Consider the following 6,000-nt stretch of genomic DNA (forward strand, 5'->3'; position numbering starts at 1 on the left):
AATGTTTAAGGTGGCGGTGGGGTTCCCATCAAGTGGGCTGCTTTGTCCTGGATGGAATCGGTGTTGTTGGAGACACACTCATCCAGGCAAGTGGAAAGTATTCCATCACACTCTTGACTTCTGCCTTGGACAGGCTTTCAGGAGCCAGTGAGTGAGTTACTCCACACAGAATTCCCAGCTTCTGACCTGCTCTTGTAACCACAGGTTTGCTCCATTTAAATTAAGTGATATTGTTATTAACTAGACATTATTGGTGCCAAATTTTGCACAGTCATCTGATAGCTCCAGATTGTCTCAGCCGAAGATTCACAATCTGCCAGCCTCGTGAACTTTTCCAACACTAAATTTTGAATTTGGTGTTTTAATTGGCTATTTGGGATATATTATTGTACACAGCCTCTGTAGAAATCCTTCAGTGGGGCAGTGGGAGGGTAACAAGGAGGGAAACCCGCGACAAAAATGTATTCTTCTCGCTGCATCCCTGCATGAGGGCAGGACAGTGATCATTTGCATTTAAGTGGAGCCTTTGCCTCAGTAAAACATTTCAAAGAGCTTCACAGGAGAAGTAGCAGACAAAAGCATTGACACTGAGCCAAATAAGATATTCTGACAGGTAACTAAAAACTTGGTCAAAGAGGTTCATTTTAAGGAGAGTCTTTTGAAAAAAGGGGGGGGGGGGCAGAGAAAATTTGGGAAGGAATTGCATAGTTTCACGTGCAACCTATTAATGCCCACTTAACACACCAACACTGTGTGAAAGAGTGAAGGTGTTATTTTTAACAGCTCGTTCTCACTAATAAATGTTAACTTCTATTGAAACCAGATTGAATCTTGACTCATGACAATTGCCGTCTTTCAAATGCCCAGGTTTGCCAAAGTCAGGCTATTTTGCTCATGTCATGACATTACCCATTGATGAATGGTAGATGATAAAAAGCATATTCTACTAATTAGTCACATCGTTCTAAAGGAATTAAGAACCAGTTGTCTAGCAGCACACTGTCTCAGGCAGGACTCACTTTAAAATGACTGATTTGAAGCAGGGTAGAAGCCACAGGTCCACACACCACTTGAAGTATTCCACCGCTGAGATACACCATCTGGGAAGAATCACAAAGTGAAGTGTTGTATATTAAAGTGCTCAGCTCACTTATACAGCAAAGATAAAAGAATGAAAGGGTTGCCACATGGTGGGTTACTTAACCAGTTAGTGGAGCTTTATTAGATAGGTGTTGCTTGGTTACAGTCCAGGATGAAAGAGAGGAAAAATCTCCCAAATGCCTCTGATGATGTTACCATGTAATCATGTGACACACTATGCAGAGACGCATGGACCATAAGACATATGAGCAGAATTAGGCCACTCGGCCCATCGAGTCTGCTCCGCCATTTAATCATGGCTGATATTTTACTCATCCCCATTCTTCTACCTTTTCCCCATAACCCCTAATCCCCTTATCAATCAAGAACCTATCATTAAACTAGAAAGGGTGCAGAAAAGATTTACTCGGATGCTATCGGGACTTGATGGTTTGAGTTATAAGGAGAGGCTGGATAGACTGGGGCTTTTTTCTCTGGAGCGTAGAAGGCTGAGGGGTGATCTTACAGAGGTCTATAAAATTATGAGGGGCATAGATCAGCTTGTTAATATCTTTTCCCCAAGGTAGGGTAGGCTAAAACTAGAGGGCATGGGTTTAAGGTGAGAGAGGAGAGATACAGAAGGGTCCAGAGGGGCAGTTTTTTCACACAGAGGGTGGAGAGTGTCTGGAACAAGCTGCCAGAGGTAGTAGTAGAGGCGGGTACAATTTTATCTTTTAAAAAGCATTTAGACAGTTACATGGGTAGGATGGATATGGACCAATTGCAGGCAATTGGGACTAGCTTCGGGGTTTTAAAAAAAGGGCGGCATGGACAAGTTGGGCCGAAGGGCCTGTTTTTATGCTGTTAACCTCTATGACTCTATCTCTGTCTTAAAGACACTCAATGACCTGGCCTCCACAGCCTTCTGCGGCAAACAGAGTTCCACAGATTCACCACTTTCTGGCTGAAGAATTTCCTCCTCATCTCCGTTTTAAAGATTCGTCCCTTTAATCTGAAGTTGTACCCTCTGGTTCTAGTTTTTCCTACTAGTGGAAACATCCTCTCCACATCCACTCTATCCAGGCCTCGCAGTATCCTGTAAGTTTCAATAAGATCCCCCCCTCACCCTTCTAAACTCCAACGAGTACAGACCCTGAGTTCTCAACCGTTCTTCATACGACAAGTTCTTAATTCTAGGGATCATTCCTGTGAACCTCCTCTGGACCCTTTCCAAGGCCAGCACATCCTTCCTTAGGTATTGGTTTACAAAACATAACACCCTCCCTCTTTAATCCAATAGTGTGACAACTAACATTAACTTAACTCTTATTCGATATGAAGAATAATTATTTTACCAAGTATCATTACATACAGTTTTATATATGTACAATCAGTACGAGAGTTTTTTAGGTGAACGCTGGTTTCGCTTACGCAGAATCCGTTGTTCAGGAGTCTTTGCTTTCACGCTCTCAGTAGTCTGTTCAACACTTGGCTCAGGTACATTGTCTGATAAAGTTGGTTCATCTTCAGCTTCTACAGGTGCTGTTGGTTCAACTGGTGCAGAATCTGAATTCGACTCAATCGTGATCATAGGTTCAGAGATTTCCAAACCTTAAATGTCAGATGTTGGCCTTTCAGATACCAACTCTGCAAATTCTCTATTTGAGGCGAAGATTTGATCTTGATGTCTCCTCCAAACTCTCTCGTCATCGATTTGCACTGCATAAGAAATAGACCCCAACTTTGCAAGTATTGTAACAGGGACCAACTTCCCACTGGAGGAGCAGTTTCTCACTAAAACTCTTTTTCCTTGATCATAATTTCTTGGTGTCGATGTCTGTTCACAGTGAGTGGTTTTGTTCTTGCCGCTGTACTATGGAAGAATTAAGAGCATTTCAGATTTGGTTCTCAACTTCCCTTGAGAAACAATATTGCCGGTGAGTTTAGATTTGTCACATGGGTTGTGTTTCTGTGGGATATGAGAAAGTTGTTTACTCGTTTGGCTAACGGTCCTTCACCCTTTGATGCTTTAATGGCATTCTTCAATGACTGTAACAACCTCTTCATCAATCCATTGTTGGAAGGATGATAAGGCACAGTTCTGATATGCTGTATGCCATGGTTTCTGAGGTAGTCCACAAATTGTTTCTTGTGCTATTTTTTAATGGAAAACCATCTTTGTCACTAGTTTTATCTTTTGCTGCTGTATGTTAAAGTGCTTAGCTCACTCAGACAGCAAAAAATAAAAGAATGAAAAGGTTCCCACACAGTGGCTTACTTGACCAGTTCGTGGAGCTTAATTAGATAGGTGTTGCTTGGTTATAGTCCAGGCTGGAAGGGAGGGAAAGTCTTCTGATATGCCTCGGATGATAGCTCCACATAATCATGTGACACACTACACAGAGATGAATTGGTTTACAATTCATAAGAAGAAGCCACTGTTCATCCAACCTGGATGAAATGCTGCATGACATGGGGAAAAAAGGGGTTGCCCTTTGTGGCACTTCAAGACACACTGCTGTATTGTCAGACACACCTGTACACCTTTTCTGCAGGGAGATGCTGAATGAACAAGTATGCCATCCATAATATGCATTGGTTTAGCCTCCCCTAGGAGCCCCAATTACCTTCACTGTAAAATATGACATAGGATTTGCACCAGCGGAAGATTTTTAAAATCCCTTTGCCTTCCTGCACCCCCCACCCCCGACCCCAGTGAATCCTAGTGTCAGAGAAACTTTTAAGCAGCATCTTCTGCACCTTTTCTATCTGAGAAAGTCCTTACAGTTACAAATAAAGACATCAGTTACAATCTGGAAAGGATTGTGAGCATCTATGCCAGGTACTGCAAGTTCAATGACCATTATATCTTCAAAATTCTCCCATGCCAGTATATATTGACATTGATAGACTAGGTGAATGGGCAAAACTGTAGCAAATGGATTTTGAAGTGTGAGGTTAATAATTTTGGACTGAAAACAGATAGATCAGGGTACTTTCTAGATGGTATAAAGAACAGCACAGGAACAGGCCCTTCGGCCCACCAAGCCTGTGCCAACACATGACACCTTTCTAAACTAATGACCTTTTGCCTCTCTGTGGTCTGTACCTCTCTATTCTCTGCCTATTCATTTATCTCTCAAGATGCCTTCGAAACGTTGCTATTGTATCTGCTTCGACCACCTCCTCTGGCAACACATTCCAGGCACTTACCACCCCGTGTGTAAAAAACCTGTCTCTCATGTCTCCTTTAAACTTTCTCCCTTTTACCTCAAAATTATGTCCCCTAGTAATTGACATTTCTACCCTTGGAAAAAGACTCCGATGATCAATTCTATCCATTTAGCCAGATACGTGAATAGGAAAGGTTCAGAGGTATATAGGCCAAATGCAGGCAAAGGGGATTAGCTTAGATGGGCATTTTGGTCGGCTTGGACCAGTTTGGGCCGAAGGGCCTGTCTCCATGCCATAGATTCTATGATTCTATGATTCCATGCCTCTCATAACTTTGTAAACTTCTTTCAGGTCACTGCTCAGTCTCCGACTTTCAAGTGAAAACATGTGAAGTTAAGTACAGTAGATATCCAAAGAGACTTGAGGATTCAGGTGTATATATCTTTAAAATGCCACAAACTGGTGCAGAAAATAATCAATCATAATAGAATGCTGGCCTTCAGATCTCAAGGACTGGAGTATAAGGATGCAGAAGTTAGAGATCCACTATAGTCCGTCTACCGCCGCAACAGGTCCACAGCAGATGCCATCTCACTGGCCCTGCACTCAACCCTGGAACACCTAAATAACAAAGGCACCTATGCCAGACTCCTGTTTGTTGACTACAGTTCAGCCTTCAACACCATTATTCCGATGAAACTCATCTCCAAACTCCATGGCCTGGGGTTCGGCTCATCAGTCTGCGACTGGATCCAAAACTCCCTAACCCACAGACTGCAATCAGTAAGGACAGGCAACAACACCTGCTCCACAATCATCCTCAACACCAGTGCCCCACAAGGCTGTGTCCTCAGCCCTTTACTGCGCTCCTGATACACCTATAACTGTGTGGCCAAATTCCCCTCCAACTTGATTTTCAACTTTGCTGATGGCACCAGTATACTGGGTCGGATCTCAAACAATGACGGGATGGAGTACAGGAAAGAGATAGAGAATCTGGTGAACTGGTGCAACAACAATAATCTCTCCTTCAATGTCAACAGAAGGAATGAGGTAGTCATCAACTTCAGGAAGCATAGTGGAGAACATGCCCCTGTCTACATCAATGGGGACGAAGTAGAAATGGTTGAGTGCTTCACGTTTTTAGGTGTCCCGATCACCAACAACGTGTCTTGGTCCCTCCATGCCGACACTATCATTAAGAAAGTCCACCAATGCCTCTACTTTCTCAGAAGACTAAGGAAATTTGGCATGTCCGCTACGATTCTCACCAACATTTACAGATGCACCATAGAAAGCATTCTTTCTGGTTGTATCACAACTTGGTATGGCTCTTGCTCTGCCCAAGACCGCAAGAGACTACAAAAGGTCCTGAATGTAGCTCAATCCATCACGCAAACCAGCCTCCCATCCATTGACTCTGTCTACATTTCCCGCTGCCTCGGCAAAGCAGCCAGCATAATTAAGGACCCCACGCGCCCCAGACATACTTTCCTTCACCTTCTCCCATTGGGAAAAAGATACAAAAGTCTGAGGACACGTACCAATCAACTCAAGAACAGCTTCTTCCCTGCTGCCATCAGACTTTTGAATGGGCCTACCTCACATTAAGTTGATCTTTCTCGACACCCTAGCTATGACTGTGACACTACATTCTGCACTCACTCCTTTCCTTCTCTATGTATGGTATGCTTTGTCTGTATAGCAAGGAACAATACTTTTCACTGTATTCTAATACACGTGACA

The sequence above is a fragment of the Mustelus asterias genome, chromosome 12 (assembly GCF_964213995.1).
Source record: "Mustelus asterias chromosome 12, sMusAst1.hap1.1, whole genome shotgun sequence".
NCBI classification, from domain to species: Eukaryota; Metazoa; Chordata; class Chondrichthyes; order Carcharhiniformes; family Triakidae; genus Mustelus; species Mustelus asterias.